This window comes from Protomyctophum parallelum, assembly GCF_964188405.1.
Source record: "Protomyctophum parallelum genome assembly, chromosome: 2".
Classification (NCBI taxonomy): Eukaryota; Metazoa; Chordata; class Actinopteri; order Myctophiformes; family Myctophidae; genus Protomyctophum; species Protomyctophum parallelum.
The window spans coordinates 19,721,324-19,739,412 of NC_139699.1; positions in this window are offsets into that span (position 1 = coordinate 19,721,324).

Genomic DNA, 18,089 nt, shown 5'->3' on the forward strand with positions numbered 1-18,089 from the left:
CCTTTTCCTGAATAAAACTCTTTTATGTTTTTTTGTGTCTTTGGTGTTGGCTGGCACCTCTAAAGGACTGGTGTGCACTGCACCCCCGTGAACTTTGATAAAAACAAACTTTAAACCAATGAATCATTTAAATGCACATTGCACAATCAAGTCTTATTTTACTTGCCGGTGCTAACTTATTCTTAACTAATGGAAACTACTGTCTGCATTCTCACATGACTAACCATCCCATCGGTCCAGCTCTGAGATTAGAGGACTGATCCTACATTTTAACAGCGGGCGAACAGCGGCGAGTCTGGGGTGATAAAAATCTCCTAGTGTGCGTTCCTGCTGTCATTGTCGTCACTTTTTGAAGTGCATGTAAAATGAGGCTAAAGTACCATACCATGAGTCAGGGCCATGCAGAGAGCACTGCAGGGGGGGGGGGGATCAAAACCCAGAAAAAGGGCACACATGTCCCTTATATTGTGCCATTTCATGTCATTGGACAGTAAAATAAGCAATACATTCTCATTAGTCTGAAACTAAAACTGACTGATGGCAGCCAGTACATTAAAAGTATTGAAGGGCCAATGGCACTTATTGCCCCCCCACATAAGTTATTATATATTCCCCCCACATAAGCCCTTATTGGCCACCCACATAAGCTCTTATATATTATTGCAAATGGTAAATGGTGCATTTATATAGCGCCTTTATCCAAGGCGCTTTACATAGTGCATTACATTCACCCATTCACACACACATTCATACAACGATTGCGGCGGAAGCCATGCAAGGTACCAACCAGCACATCGGTGTCTTGCCCATGAAGGACACTTAGACAGGAGGAGCCGGGATTCGAATCGCCGACCCATGGATCATTGGCCCCCCACATAAGCCACATTGCCCCCCCCCCCCACATAAGCCCTTATTGGCCCCCCACATAAGCTCTTATATATTGCCCCCCCCACATAAGCTCTTATTGGCCCCCCATATAAGCCCTTGTTGGCCACACATTGGCCCCTCACATGCCCTTATGTGGACTGAGGGAAAAAAATGAAATTGAGGGAAATGGCACTTTGAGGCAAAAGGGCAGGGGCTCAAGCCCCCCTTTTTTGTAATAACTATCAAAATCTATAAAGTAATTAGTTACTAAATTTTTCAAATAATTGTAGTGGATTAAAAGTAGCCGACAATATTTGCCTCTGAGATGTAGTGGAGTAGAAGTAAAAGTATTGGAAATTGGAAATACTCAAGTGTAAAAGTAAACAAATGCCTCAAAATTGTACAGTACTTAAGTAAATGTACTTAGTTACTTTCCACCACTGGGTATTGCCTGATCATTATTCCATCCTATAGCTCCGCTCATGCAAACAGTAGCGCCGGTCTCCAGAGACTGGCCCTAATGTCTCCAGCACAGTCCCTTGCCCACAATACTAATGGGCAACGTTTTACCACCCAGTGCATTCTCCACACGCTTATAACCCTGCTGAGAATCATCTGGGCATTGTACAGTATATAGGCTGTACTCCAAAAGCATATAGAAACTTGAATGTATAATTATATTGAGCCGATATTTTCTACTTGCTCTGGAGGGTTCCGTCTACTCCCATAGGGTATGATTACAGTGTTGTGCCAAGTGCCAAGATTACAGATTTGTATTGTTACATTTTCTGTACACATAATACTGTATGAGTAAAATGCTCATTTAGCTTCGGTTCCTCAACACAACCTTGTAGCAAGTAGAACAATAACAAATAAGTCATGATAAAGAATAGCAGTAATAATAGCCTAAAAACGATATAGAATGATACAGAATAGGAGCAATAGTAAGCAGAATAAATACCTTGGTCATACATTAGTCACAGTATGTTTGAGGTGCTTGTGCTTGTACAGTAGCTGCAGTGCTACTTAACTAAATGTTAATTGTACTGTATGTGTATATGCACCGGGTATAAATATCTGGATATCTGTGTGTATGCAAAATTAATTGTACACTAATATAATTCATGTTGGTTTTGATATTCAAAATGGCTGCTGTGGTCCTTTGTAGTTGTGAAGTGAAGCCAGGTGCTCGTTGGCGAGGGTTCAAACATGAAAAGATAAAAGAGGGGTCCAAGGCACTCTGTTCCAGTCAAGTGAAAAAGCCTTTATTTGGCATGGCACGTATGGCATGGCAACGATCATTAAAAATGGACTGCCGCGTTTCGGCTACAAGCCTTCGTCAGGGTCCCATCACACACCTGTGTGTGGTGTGTTTAAATCACACATGTTTCCTCAGAACACAGACCCAGGTCTGGTAGTCCATAAGCCTGACTGTGTGTGTGTGTGTGTGTGTGTGTGTGTGTGTGTGTGTGTGTGTGTGTGTGTGTGTGTGTGTGTGTGTGTGTGTGTGTGTGTGTGTGTGTGTGTGTGTGTGTGTGTGTGTGTGTGTGTGTGCGTAGCTAGTTAGCGGCCACTGCCAGTGGTGCTGGGGCTACGGAGCCCTTTGCCATGTGTGGCAGCGTCTGAAACAGGGAACGGCTCGGGATGGCCATGCACGGCTACTGTGCTTCCATCTGTTACAACTATGTAATCTGACACATGCACGTACACGCGTACACCACATCCATCTGCATCTCACTTCTTCCAGTCTATGATCATTATTCTCACATTATTCCCTCTCACATTGTGATTTTTAACACTTCTGTAGCCAGCTATTTATGAATAAATTATTGTAGCCTCTGCCATGCCTTTAACATTCTGAGCGGATTTACTTGAGCCAAATCACCCCAGGTCTGTGAACCGCGAGTGAAAGCCACCAACATTGAATCTATCGGATCGCATAGCTAAGTCATCCAAAACATAAACCTTGCAACCACGACAAGCGACGTGGTGAAAAACTGTCTCACTTCCTTCCTGGACTACAAAGTCAAACCTCCATGCGGCCTCCCCCCCCCTCTCTACAAGGAGGGGAAGTGCACTAAAGCATTATGGGCATTGTAGGAATTCAGCAAACAAGTCAAACCCTAGTCAAACACACAGACTTCATTATTGTTCTGGCCATAGGGTGCAAATTTCAAATTGTGCTACTGTTATCTACTGCAAACTAAGTGACTGGAGTGTCTTTCAGCGGTGAAATGTCCCTTTAGCAAGAATGTCATAGAACTGAGCGAGCTTGGAGGAAAAATAAACTCACCATCCACCTAGAGATTCTTAAAAAGTCAACAGTCGCCTATAACAAAGCCTTGCGTCTAGCAAGGCAGGCATATTTATCCTATCCTATTTATCCTATTTGTCCTATTCTCTACCATTGAACGACTTTTAAACCCCCCCCCCAGTCCTACAAGCAAGTTTGCATGCTTTTTTGATAACAATTTTTTTAACATTAGAGCTGATATTATGAATGATGCTGCTGCTAGCGCAAACCTTCAAACAGCAGCTAATGGTCCCAGGGTAGATCTCCCCAGGGGGAGCCTACTATCGTTCTGCGCAATTGATGAAGACGAACTCCGCAAAACCATATCACAGATGACATCATCCTCCTGTTCATTGGATACAATTCCCACCACCTTTCTCAAAGAGGTCTTAGACAGTGTGATTGGAGATATCCTAAAAATTGTAAACAGCTCTCTACAATCAGGCGTCTTCCCAGACTCACTGAAGACTGCCGTAGTTAGGCCCCTACTCAAGAAACACAATCTTGATCCCTCTGTTTTGGGTAACTATCGACCCATTTCAAATCTACCCTTTCTGGGCAAGGTCTTAGAAAAATGCATCTCCCATCAATTGGATGTATTTCTACAGAACAATAATGTGCACAACAAATTCCAATCTGGCTTTAGGAAAGGTCACAGCACAGAAACAGCACTGGTAAAAGTAATGAATGATCTTAGGGTGTCTGCTGACAAGAAACATGTATCCGTTCTCTTACTTTTAGATTTATCGGCTGCATTTGACACGATTGATCATTCAATTTTAATGCAGCGTCTGGAGCACTGGATAGGCCTGTCTGGTACGGCCCTGTCCTGGTTCTCCTCATACCTATCAAACAGAAGTTACTTTGTCAATCTAGCCGAGTTTGACTCAGACAAACACGACATCAGTTCTGGTATTCCACAGGGCTCGATTCTTGGTCCTCTGCTTTTCTCCTTGTACATACTGCCATTGGGCGAACTCATTACCAATCACGGAGTCAATTTTCATTTCTATACTGATGATACCCAACTATATCTTTCTGTGGCCCCAGATGATCCCTGTGCCTTAGACCCACTGCTGACCTGTCTGTCTAGCATCAAATGTTGGATGAGTGAGAACTTTCTCAAGCTAAATGAGGATAAGACAGAAGTTCTCATAATCGGTTCTAGCGAGCAGAAATAATCAATAACAAGCAGGCTTGGCAACCTGACTGTAGAAAGTAACAGTACAGTAAAGAACCTGGGGGTTATTATTGATTCTGAATTGAATTTTAATTCACACATTAATCATGTTACCAAGATTGCCTTTTTTCACCTTAGAAATATTGCACGAATCAGAGCCTATTTGTCCTTGGACGATGCAAAAACGCTAATCCACGCCTTTGTTTTTTCTCGGCTTGACTACTGCAATGCGCTCTTTTCAGGACTGCCTAAGAAAACAACTGACAGACTACAACTTGTCCAAAATGCAGCAGCTAGAGTTTTAACTAGAACTAAGATGAGAGAACATATTACTCCAGTTTTGGCATCACTGCACTGGCTTCCTGTTGTTTTTAGGATTGATTTTAAAATTATTTTACTTGTCTATAAAGCTCTCAATGGTCTCGCACCTTCCTACCTACATGACTGCCTCCCTAAATATGTCCCAAACCGGCCCCTAAGGTCTTCCACTGCTGACCTGCTCGCTTTGCCTAAAAAAATGGCAACTAAAAAATACGGGGAAGCAGCTTTTTGCTTCTACGGGCCGTCGGCATGGAACAAGCTCCCACTGTGCCTTCGTCAGGCAGCCTCTGTAGACATTTTTAAAGCTCAGCTCAAGACCCACCTCTACAACATTGCTTTTAAATGATCTTTTATCTTTTGTTATTCACGTCCTCACTGTATTGTATTACTGCTTGTTTTGTTTTTTTAATGTCGTTGCCTTAGTTTATCTGTTCTTATCTTTGTACCACTGCCTTCTCCTGATTTGACACTGCGTTATTGTCCTATTGTTTTAACTGCATGCCTGTTTTAATGCTGTTTTGTTTTGCTTTTGTTTTTATTATCTTTTTTGCTCTGTAAAGCACTTTGAGCTACATTTATGTATGAAAGGTGCTATATAAATAAATAAATAAAGTATAAAGTTTAATGTATAAGATGGTCAGTCAGTTGGACAGTCCATCTGTTGTAAATTACAATTTATACATTTGGCAGATCTATGCTCTTATCCAGACAGATAAGTGATTTACATGTGCGAGATCAAGATCAGAATAAGCAGAGTAAACATGCACACCTGTCAATAAACAAGGGAAATAATCACATGTGCAGAGAGAACAGTATAGTGTCTCAAGGAAACTATAGGATACTGTGGTCTATGCAGGCAAACAATGAACCTTCTTAACATTCTTAGGCAAACAATGAACCTTCTTACCATTCTTAACAGACCAGCATTGAAATTGAAATAAAAATGTAGCAAGAAGTGATACGCAAAGGGCTGAGGTGGAGTCTGAAGAGGTGAGTCTTCAGACCATGAAGGATAACTGGGTGGTAGTATGCAGTTCTGACTCTACATGCCGTGTGGAATCTGCTTTGCACGTTCATGCTCCCCTGAATCCCACTGACTTTTTGGTCTAGCACCACTTCAAATTTCCACTTGCACAGAGAATATATCTCCAAGCCTAATTTCCATTAAACTTGCTGAGTGCATCCATGACTTGTATGGAGGATGAGCCCCTGCAACCACTACAGTGACCCCATGACCTTTCCCCATGTCATACTGCAGCCCTATAGGCCTAAAGGTCTGAATGTTTTGTTTGTTTTTGTTTGTATTTTCCACCTCGTTAGTGATAGTGCAGGGCTCCAAGGACGGCAATGCCAGTTCAAACCACTTTGATCTAGTTGGGCGTAACGTAAGGAGCAGTGCAGCCCCTAAGGGCCACAAGTGTGGCTTTTAGACTCATTGTTCAGTGTTGTCCAGATCAGTGCATGGTTCTCAAAGTGGGGTTCAAGGACCCCCAAAGGGGTCCAGCTTGCAGGGGTTCCAGGGGATCCCCAGCTAAATTATTGATAGTTAGTATAGGATTTGTACACACGAATGATGGGATCTGGCCTTACTGGCCTAGTAGCAAACATTATTATTTCATAGTGAAAGGTCGGGACTTGAATGAAATGGGTGACTCGATCACTTTATTGAACAATTTCATGGCTTTTTCAGTCAACATAGCAAACAACCATGATGAGGACAAAAAAAAACATGTTTTTCGGGAAACGATTGGCACAGTGACTAACTTTAGCTCGATCGGCAGTGCCTCTCGTGGCTCAAGTCTGCTTCAGACGGCATGCCTCTGTCTCCTCCACCGAAACCAAGACAGAGGGGGCTCATTGTGCAAATAAAAATAATGTTTATAGTGTAATCACATGCATTGAAAAACATGAGTCAATCATTAGAACAAAATGTATGTGCAGTGGAGGGATTACATCGACTCGGCTTTGGAACGCCTCAGGATCCCCCAGGTGGAAGTTACTAATGTTGCTCTGGAGAGGGACGTCTGGAGCTCTCTGGTGGAGTTGTTGCTCCTGCGACCCGACTACGGATAAGCGGGTGAAGATGGGTGGATGAATGGATGGATTGCATGAACTGCATTTAGTGCTTTGCCTTCTGTGTGAACACAATGAGGAATTAAATTGTGGCATTTGGCCATCATGGAGTTTAAAGCACGTACAAGCTGAATGAAGTTAGAGTTTCAAGAAATGCATCCAAGTAGTTGAGAAAATGATAAATGATTAATTATTATTAATCATCATATTTTCAAACTAAAAAGTATATTCATTCCATGTTGTCTGTGTGCAAATGTCACATTTGATCATTTAATTTTACTCAAAAGTCAAATTTATACCCAAATGTTATTTTACTGTTGAAACCTTCTATAGGCTATAGAGTATTCTGGGACAAGTCAATTAATCTCTCCTCATGACCTCTCTCTCTCTCTCTCTCTCTCTCTCTCTCTCTCTCTCTCTCTCTCTCTCTATAACTACTATGTGAGTTAGTGTGTGTGCACACGCAGCCACGCACACATGCTCTCTCTCTCTCTCTCTCTCTCTGTGTCTGTCTTAAGATAAATGTATAGGCACCATAAGTTAGACAGTCATAAGAGTGCAGATAAAGAGCATTCATCTTCTGTATTGTGCCTGAATATCCCTTCTGGCCCATCAGAGGTTTATTAGCCAGACTCTTTATTGCACTGGTGAGAGAATACAGTACTTGACATATTCATCTCCCCAGTAATCCTTTATGCTGCTTTTATTTTGATGCCATCTCCTCCGAAAATGAACTTTTATTCACACCAGCAATTAAGATCTTGTGCAGTTTGTCTCGGCCACGGGAGAAAACGAAGGAACCTGAAGAATGGCTGAGCTAATGATGGCCTGTCACAGCTGCAGCTGTCTGGAATAAATCGTCGAGATCTCCTCATAAACAGCTATTCCCTGAACAACACAGACACGCTCGCATGCACATTACCACGCACTCACTTCGTCAAAAGTTGTGTACAAGAACACTTTAGTTTTCGAGCTGTACCAGTAGTTTTATGACTGCATGCAGCCGAACTAATTGAACACGTGGTTGTGTTGTTTTCAGTGACAGGTGTTCAGTTTGCCACTGCCGTTCCTATTTTGGTCAAGTCATTATAAATAATAATGAACTGAGGTAAATGCACTATTTATATGTACGCATATGTGTGTATGTATGTATATACTTATATATTTGAAAATAAAATAGCTTAATTTGTTTTCTTTGTTTTCGTTACATTGCTTTCATTATTGCTAGCATTTAATTGTAATTACTTTAATGCATGGATCTCAAGCACAGTAACTTATTCTGTTTCCCCCTGGGCATGGGAGGGCGATAGTTATGAGGGTCTGTTTTGTTTTGTTTTGTTCTGTTTACTGTTTTGTTTTGTCTCTTGTTTTACCCCCTATGTTTCGTTTGTGGTCATATGTCTTGTATTCAAAAAATAAATAAAAAATGCACTATTTAGCATTTGCCATTTATTACTTATGTGAAAATAATTAAATAAAAACAAGCAATTATTTCCGTGTATTCATTATATTATTTGATAAATAATTATGTTGCTGCTTGTATTTTGGATCATTTAGTTCCCTGTGTTTCTGAGGTGGAAAGTTGGTGTGGTGGACAACTGGAGAGTAGAGCTGATTGCCACATTCAGTCAGTCAGCTGTGGCAAATTGACAGTCTGTGTGGGGAATTGGTCGCTGTTGCTCATGGTTCGCTGGCCCTATAGCTGCTCCCTATAAAGCCTCACTCTGAACTGGGAAGACCGTTATATTATAGCTTCGACTGCGGAGACTCCAATTCTCCGTCCTAGCTAGCTCTCACCGAACCAAACGTTTGTCATTTTGTGAAGAGTCTCTGCTAGAGATCTTATTCTGTTCATGACTATAGGCCTCTGGGAAATGTCCTTGTAGTCCGGCAGCAGAGGTGGACGGGTGGGAAATTTGGTATTTTTTATTGGCCTAAAATATTGTCTATATACATTCGTGAATCCACTTGCTGACCGGCTGTCACTATTGGGCAATTCTTTGTAAAGGGGTTTCTTGTGACCCTACCATTAACATCCTATGGCAGGCAAAAATGTCAAACTTTCCTTTTACTTTAAGTAGCATGTGACATGTCAAACTAGGGTGTTTTCAAATACACTCCTTGGGCTAAAAATGCCCATATAAGTCATGACAAATGTGATGAGGTCAGCACATTTTGGGCACATTTAGGCAAGTGGCTATGGCTGCTTTTAGCCCAAGGAGTGTATTTTGTGCAAAACTAATGCTTGGAATGGATTCAGAATCACGAAAACCCCCTAGTTTGAGATGTCACATGCTACTTAAAGCAAAAGGAAAATGTTATTTTTTTGTCTGCCATAGGATGCTAATGGTAGTAGGGTCACAAGAAACCCCTATAAAAAATTGCCCAATAGTGACAGCCGGTCTGCAAGTGGATTCATTATTGTATGTATATAGACAATATTTTAGGCCAATATTTCACTTTAGATTAGGTCTTTAGTTAGGTTTGTGTCATTTAGATTCTCAGTTTGTGTACATTTTGCTTTTTTTTAACCATGGCATTTTCACATTTGTTTGTGAAGCAGTACACGCAACTTTCCTATTTGAACCATTCCTGCACAAAGTGCTGACATTTTTTACCATTGAGCTACATTAATGGTCCTAATGGCGCATGCCTGCTTGTTCAGGGACAGGGGATCCATTGAATCTTGACCATCAGGTCAACCAAACTTTGTTTCAGATCCTGTATCTATATGAGACATGACCTTTGACACAATATAAATGTCTCAATAAAGAGCAGGGAGACAGCCAGCTCAATTGTATAAGTTGTATTCTATTACTTTTACTCTACCATACAGATTGGACAAAATGTAATTGTATTCATTACAAATTTTACAGATTTTATGTTGCGTACCCCTAGCCTATAGACAAAGGGGCATAACAAATTTGCTGAAACGGCGTAGCTCAATGCAGATCTTAGACTTCATGTAACTATCCAGTTCTCTATGACTGCTAGTTGTCTGTCTATGACATAGGCCTATCTATGATATATTATGGGTCTGAAACTCTGAGAGTGTATAAATGGACCTGTTAGGGTCCATTTGGTTCCATTTGTACACTCTCAGAGTTAAATTAACATTGATTTCTACAACATAAACTGGGGTCTCAGAGATAGAAATGCCATTGCATGGGAGTCTGTAGCATGTTGCATATCAAACTCGGGGTCCTTGAAATGAAAATAGTCACTGCTAGAGCTGTAAAAATCTTCTCTTATGGGCGTCCCTGGCATATATTTTCTAATGGGGGTCCGCGGGGCTAATGCGTGTCAATTGTGGGGGTCCTTGACATGAAAAGGTTTGGGAACCACTCACTGCAGTATGGCCTGGTAAATAATGCCATATAGCAAAGGCAGAGAAAAGTCAGACTGGTTAGAAAACTTTAGTGTTGTTTTCATCTGTGTTTATTTTGTCAAATAACTAACTTGTAAAAATGTTGTCATGCAGAGAACCGGGAGGGTTTAGGTAATGAGCACAGTTCACTTAATTTACACAAACCCAGGGTGGGAGGCCATTATAGCCACTTCCAACGGTGACAGATGTGTGAACTCAGCAGGGTGGGTGAGTGTGTGGTGGTGGTGGTGGTGGGGGGCGACCATGCAGATTATATTGCACACTAGAGGTACATTATGGACCATATTCTTGTATCCAGCTGCTTTCAATGGAATGGTTGTTGCAGTACGGAGCCCCTTAGGGGACATTACTAGGTAGATTATTTAAGAGCTGGTGGTTTATGTTTTCTGGTATGGAAAAACATTTTAGATGTTGGCAGAAAAAAAACAAGGCTATAACATTTTTCTTTTAGGAGATGAAAATGTTTTGAAAGGGGATTTTTTTTTGAGGGGGTGACAAAAATAAATCAATTTTTTTTTTAGGAGATGAATTTTTTTTTAAAGGGGAAAGATATTTTTTTTGGAGGGGATGACAATTTTTTTTAGGAGATGAAAATGTTTTTAAAGGGGAAAGATATTTTTTTTGGAGGGGATGTCAAAAAAAATTAGGAGATGAAAATGTTTTTAAAGGGGAAAGATATTTTTTTTGGAGGAGATGACAATTTTTTTTAGGAGATGAAAATGTTTTAAAAGTGGAAAGATATTTTTTTTTTAGGGGATGACAAAAAAATTTTAGGAGATGAAAATGTTTTTTAAAGGGGAAGATATTTTTTTGGAGGGGATGACAATTTCTTTTTAGGAGATGAAAATGTTTTTAAAGGGGAAAGATATTTTTTTGGAGGGGATGTCAAAAAAAAATTAGGAGATAAATGTTTTTAAAGGGGAAAGATATTTTTTTTTGAGGGGATGACAATTTTTTATACGATTCAAATGAGCCCAACCCCGTCCAAAACTGTAGAGAAATGACAGAGTTACCATTTGGGGGTCCCTGGGGGTCCCCGAACCTTGAGACCCCTAAAGACGCCCCCGGGGGGGCAATACGATTAAAATGAGCCCACCCCCGTCCAAAACGTTTCCAAATGACAGAGTTACCATTTGGGGGTCCCTGGGGGTCCCCGAACCTTGAGACCCCCAAAGACGCCCCCAGGGGGGCGACACGATTCAAATGAGCCCACCCCCGTCCAAAACTGTAGAGAAATGACAGAGTTACCATTTGGGGGTTCCTGGGGGTCCCCGAACCTTGAGACCCCCAAAGACGCCCCCAGGGTGGAGACACGATTCAAATGAGCCCACCCCCGTCCAAAACGGTAGAGAAATGACAGAGTTACCATTTGGGGGTCCCCAAACCTTGAGACCCCCAAAGACGCCCCCTGGGGTGGCGACACGATTCAAATGAGCCCACCCCCGTCCAAAACGGTAGAGGAATGACAGAGTTACCATTTGGGGGTCCCTGGGGGTCCACGAACCTTGAGACCCCCAAAGACGCCCCCCAGGGCGGCGACACGATTCAAATGAGCCCACCCCCGTCCAAAACGGTAGAGGAATGACAGAGTTACCATTTGGGGGTCCCTGGGGGTCCCACAAACCTTGAGACCCCCAAAGACGCCCCCGGGGGTCCGTCACACCGGAGTGGTATTCCAGCTGGCGGCGCTATTGGACCAAAAGTTCTAAGGTTTTGACGAGGATCCCTAAATAGCCATGTGCTTGTTTGGTTACGCATGACAAGTAGCCATGTGCTTTTGTTTGGTTCAAAGTCGTGCTCACGAGTTTCAAAGTCGTGCGCACGACTTTGAAAAAGAGGTGATTTTTTTTAGGAGATGATTTATTTATTTTTTCTGCACAAAGTTTTTTTTTTTTCAAAGATTGAAAAGAAAACTTGGAAGTGAAAAAAAAAAAAAAAATATATATATATATATATATATATATATATAAAAATGTCATCCCCTCAAAAAGAAATATCTTTCCCCTTAAAAACATTTTCATCGCCTAAAAAAAATGGTCATCCCCTCCAAAAAAAATATCTTCCCCTTTAAAAACATTTTCATCTCCTAAAAAAAATTTGTCATCCCCTCCAAAAAAAATATCTTTCCCCTTTAAAAACATTTTCATCTCCTAAAAAGAAATTGTCATCCCCTCCAAAAAAAATATCTTTCCACTTTAAAAACATTTTCATCTCCTAAAAAAAAAGTCACAGCCTTGATTTATTTGTGTCACCCCCTCCAAAAAGAAATTCCCCTTTCTAAACATTTTCATCTCCTAAAAGAAAAATGTTATAGCCTTGTTATTTTTCTGCCAACATCTAAAATGTTTTTCCATACCAGAAAACATAAACCACCAGCTCTTAAATAATCTACCTAGTAATTTCCCCTAAGGGGCTCCGTATTGCAGTGACAACATTTGACTGATTCCCGTTGAGAGTGAGCATACTTTGAACTTGAAGTCTTTAACATCTCAAATAAATAAAATAAATAAATCACTGGCGGACAATTACAGGGTACTTGACATTAAATAGTTTGGGAACCACTGATATAGAAACATTGTTTTGTCAGAAAACTGTATGATTTAGAAGCCTTTTTTTTTTAATCGGCCTCAGGTCTAAATGGATTAACCCATTAAAACCAGGAAAACATTTGTGTAATTTTAGATTGTAGCTATATATAGCACATTGGTTGGCTATTCTAATAGTTTTGATACCCGGGTCTGTATTTTCAAATTTAATTGAGTAATTGTACGTGTGTTTTTACATATATACATATATAAGGTGTTCACAGTTCATTACTGTAACTTCCAAAGACAAAAAACTGAGCACTGGTGTTTATTCTGGTAACTGGCTCCATAGTCGATCCTAGCACTTCTGGTAACTATTCCAAAACCCAACATAATTACAACAGGTATTTATGTTATAGTCATAACCCTCGTACTATTGTAACGGGTCACACAGGTTACACATGCATACTACAGTACATGAATATCGTTGCTGTAAGGCAAAACACAGACGTAAGGGTGTTAGCACTGTTTTATAAAAAAACGGTTGTGACCGTGTCCAGTGAAGGCCTGTATTACAGCCAATGAGAGCACGGGACAGCTGTGCTCACAGCTCACAGACTCTGTCTGTCTGTCTGTCTGTCTGTCTGTTGTTTGTTATTTGAATCCTGAAAAGTAACAGATTTGGAAATATAAGGTTTCCACTCGACAGACTATGGTTCTAGTCTCAATCATGCCCTCAATCTGCTGCCTTTCATGTCTCTCTCTGTCACTGCCACTATACACAAATAACGCAGAAATGCAGAGTCAAAAGAAGAGAAACATTGCACAGGAAAAAAATGTTAATTAGTCCCCACACTGACACGTATACGCTCTGTTTTCATTGCAAATGCACTCAGAAGGGGCTGTCACAATCTTGGGGGGCACAAAAATAATTTCATATTTCATCACAGCACGTCCCCCACCCCTCTACACGCACATCCTGACAATATCATATGTCAACTCTGATGTCATTTACCCTCATCAGATCCATTTGGTGATTGTTCACCAACACCATCCATCTCACGTTCCACTCAGGAGCATTATTAGTGCTTAATTCTGCAGATTTGAAATGTTTAATATCCCAAGATGGATTGTAATGTAGCTTTGTCACATCCAATTTAAGTGATCATATTTAACCTTCGGTTCGGCAACTCACTCACAAGTTTGAATACTGCATTACCATTAATTGTTCTTTCCTTTTTCTGATTCCTTTCAATAGCCTAAAGCTTGAATGATGTGTTTGTTCTTTGTTTTGTGGATCAATTAAGGTTGAGATAATTTATACTTTTGATCAAGTACAGTATATCTGCATGATTATCTAATCCACATTGAACCCTAACTTCCCTTAATTGTCATGTTATAATAACATTTACCGAAAGTATCTACAAACTCACAATGAGTTGTAGATCATCTATATCTTTTGGCAAAAACATTTGATGTACAGTATGTACAAGGGATAACAAATAGGAGACCAAGTAGAGTGGATCCTGGTCAACTGAAATATGAGTTGTTAAATCATAGCCATAATGGGCATGGGCATACAGTTTTTTTTTCTTTACCACAATGTCAATTTACATGCATCCAATAAGACCCTCTTAATAATACACATGGTGGGGAAGAACTGTAATGGCAGAACAGTGAGTACTGTTTTACTCACACATTTCTGTTTTATATTCATAGTCTCTTGAATAGTTTTCATTTAGTTTTAGTCATTTTAGTCACCTGGAATGTTTTAGTATTAGTCTAGTTTCAGTCGACTAAATGTCATAAGATTTTAGTCGACTAAATCTGCAGTTGATTTAGTCGACTAAAATATATTTTGGTGGGCCGTTGTAATGACTATTTATAAACTTGCTGAAAATAGCTAATCTACATGCTCACAACGTAGTGTGACGCGTTGTGAGCTTGTAGATCAGCTATTTTCAGCATGCAACCAAGTGTAAAATGGTGTTCTACTAGATCTCTTGTCCACTAGTCCCTCCGTCTAGTTTTTATTTGTTGACGAAATTGTCAGTATATGTTGTCTTAGTTTTAGTCATCATATCTTAGTTTTCATTTCATTAATTTTTAGTTTTAGTCGGCGAAAACAACACTGATGCAGACACAACGCAAAAGGCATGTCTGCAATTATAACCTGTTATTGTGTTTGGTGTGGTCTCCGTGTTGTCAACCTTTTACGCACAGTTGTTATGGAAATTGAAGACTGTGGGAGAGTTTGTGCTGCACTTCCAGTGTCGCGTAGGGCCTACACGTACTGTATAGCCTACGCCGTAGGCTATACAGTACAGTACGGCATGGTTGTAGCAGATAACCCAGAAGTTCACATGAAGGTCTACCTCAATAACCTTACCTGCCCACAACCCCCTAAACGTTTACCCCAGCATTCACACCTTGTATGCTCCCAAGACGCATGTGTGATGGAGAGTCATAGATCACACTGCAACAACCGTTTAGCAGGCGTTTTTACCCAGAGAGGCCTTACAAAGTGCAAGGTTGCAGTAAACACCATGAACCCTAATAGTCAACTAAACTAACAGGATAAAGCGGTCAAGTACAGTATCCCAATTAGAGTGCCTTGTTTAGACTGCTTAAAACCTGACTGAATGACTCCAATCTGGTTACGAAGACAGATTGAGGCTGGAATTGGGCTGCCAGTCTCTGAACAGGGCCTAAATAACATAACTAGCATCTAATCTACTAATCTAAATGATATTCCTCGTGTGGACGGATGGATTTGCTGCTTCTGTGGGGGTTACTATCCCCACAAAAATAATTGAATTACTCTTTGTCTCATAACTCATTTTAACCATGAAATCAGTCTTTCATGATCGAAATAACATAAATAACTGTTGGGCAGAAATCTGGTACAGTATCTCTATATATTTTTTTCCAATCAAGTAATGCTCTGTTTCATTTACTTTGTCGTAAAATACAAATACATAGCCTATCGTTGCTGTCGGGAGGAAACCTAACTCAAATAAATACATTTTATTTATTTATTATTAGTATTAGTATTTTTTGCTTGTAAGAATTTTGAAAATGCACATGCCCAAAATAGAGATGCCAGTCAAGTGGCTTATAAGCCTGTCTCTGGGTTTGATAAATATTGAACAAATGAAAAGTATTAAACAAGAGCGTGTGACTAAAACAATAATTGATGAAATCATGCAAATTACCATGCAGCTGCATTATTATTATCTATAACTGCCTCTGTCAGTTTCAGTGCAGGAGTTTAGGTAGGAACCAGAATTCTCTAAGGCGGAACTATTGTGTTCTTAATCGTTCATTTCCGCCCGGACATATTTGTGGTGCGTGCGCGTGCACGCACACACACACACACACACACACACACACACACACAGAAACAGCGCATCGTGGTTTAGCCAATGAGAAAGCCAACTGGACTATAGCACAGCGACGTCAGCCAATGAGAAAACCAGCTGGACTAGACTACTAGAGGACTAGCAATCGATGATCGATGCTCACAAAACACAATAAATGAACGGTTGGGACAGAGCATTCACACATCGTGCCCACTGTCTCTGGAACGCTCTCCCTCAACATGACATTTTAAAAACAGAACTTTTCTCTATATGCACTAGGGTTCCGCCTAGTTTTTTATGATACATAGCTATGCATATTTTACCAGTGAAGTACTCAATTGTTTTACTTAAGTAAAAGTACCAATTCTGCGATTTAGAACTACTTCCTTACAAGTAAAAGTACGGAATTGAAAATGTACTTGATTAAAACTACTAAAGTATCGGCATCAAAATGTACTTAAAGTACTAAAAGTAAAAGTATTCATATTGCAGAATGTCACATTTCACAAATTCAAAATGTGCAGTAGATCGGCTATTTTCAAATAGCCGAAATGTAAAGTGGTTAATGTATGTTTTCAAAAATCGCCAAAGTAACTAGTAACTAAAGTGTTCAAATAATTGTAGTGGAGTAAAAGTAGGCCTACAAATTTTGGCTCTGAGATGTAGTGGAATAGAAGTAAAAGTACTGGAAATTGGAAATACTCAAGTAAAGTTCAAATATCTCAAAAGTGTACTTACTGTAAGTAGGCTACAGTACTTAAGTCAAAGTACTTTAGTAAGTTATTTTCCACCACTGTATTTTGTGTTTTATGTTTTTTATGTATTGCTGCTGTAAAGTGCACAGAGATCCCTTGGGGTGAATTTGAATTAGGCTATAAAATAAAATAATATCGAAACTGATGATAGACTCAGCTTGCTATTGCATAGAAGCTGGTAAAAAAAACATATATTTTGTTAATTTGATCGATTTCCTGAAAGCAACCGTTTTGGACAAACAAGGTTTAACGTACCATATAACTATAGCATAACTAACAGAGATGACTTCGGACTCATGAAGAGCTGAGGAGGGGTTGTTTTTTTTATTTTGTCCCCAGACTGTGGTGGAAATGAGGAGTGTTGGACTGGGGTTTTATTTTGTCCCCAGACTGTGGTGGAAACGAGGAGGGTTGGACTGGGGTTTTTCGACAGAAGGAGGCTAGGGTCAGAGGTTATATCCACAGCTTGGGAGCCAGGAGGGAGAGGAGTGCACGGGTCGCCTCGGAGCCGACATGCTCGGGGACGCCAGGGACAGAATGATGTCCTCGAGCTGAAGTGTGCACTATAGGAAGGGCTCAGTGGTGGAAAGTTGATAAGTACATATTTGTACTCAAGTACTATATATATATATATATATATATATCTCAAGGCAAGTCCATTCAAATAACGCAAGCACAAGCTCAACCATATAAGGCACTGTGTCTATTTGAACACATTAAACCATCATACAGAATTGAGTTTATTGTACACAATCTAAACCCAACAGGGGTTGGCTCTTTGAGACTGGCTATAAGTAGAGCCATAGGTTAAGCCTGCGCGAGGCTTAAAGAAACCCAATTCTCTTATCTTTCCCTGCTCTTGAACCACGAGCAATACACTATCATGGGTTTCTGTTGTTAGAGGGTTTATAGAGGAACGGCATTACACGCCAGGAGATTCTCAGCAACGTGTCCAATCGCGCCTCTAATCTGGTTCATTGTGCCGCGCCTTATCAGCACGTCTGCGCTGTGAATAGAACAAAGACTAATATCAGCTGATCCATAAATCATAACTTCAAACACTGTGTTAGGTCAGTGTTTTTTTGTGTGTGTGTGTGTATGTATGTGTGTGTGTGTGTGTGTGTGTGTGTGTGTGTGTGTGTGTGTGTGTGTGTGTGTGTGTCCAGTGCCAGATACCGTTACCCATGATGGTTTTACAGAGGGTATGTATCTCCTCTCCATTACCTCCTGTGTGTTTCCCTGTACATACAGAGGGTATATCTCCTCTCCATGAACTCCTGTGTGTATCCCTGTACATAGAGAATTACCGTGCGTTTGGTGCAGTG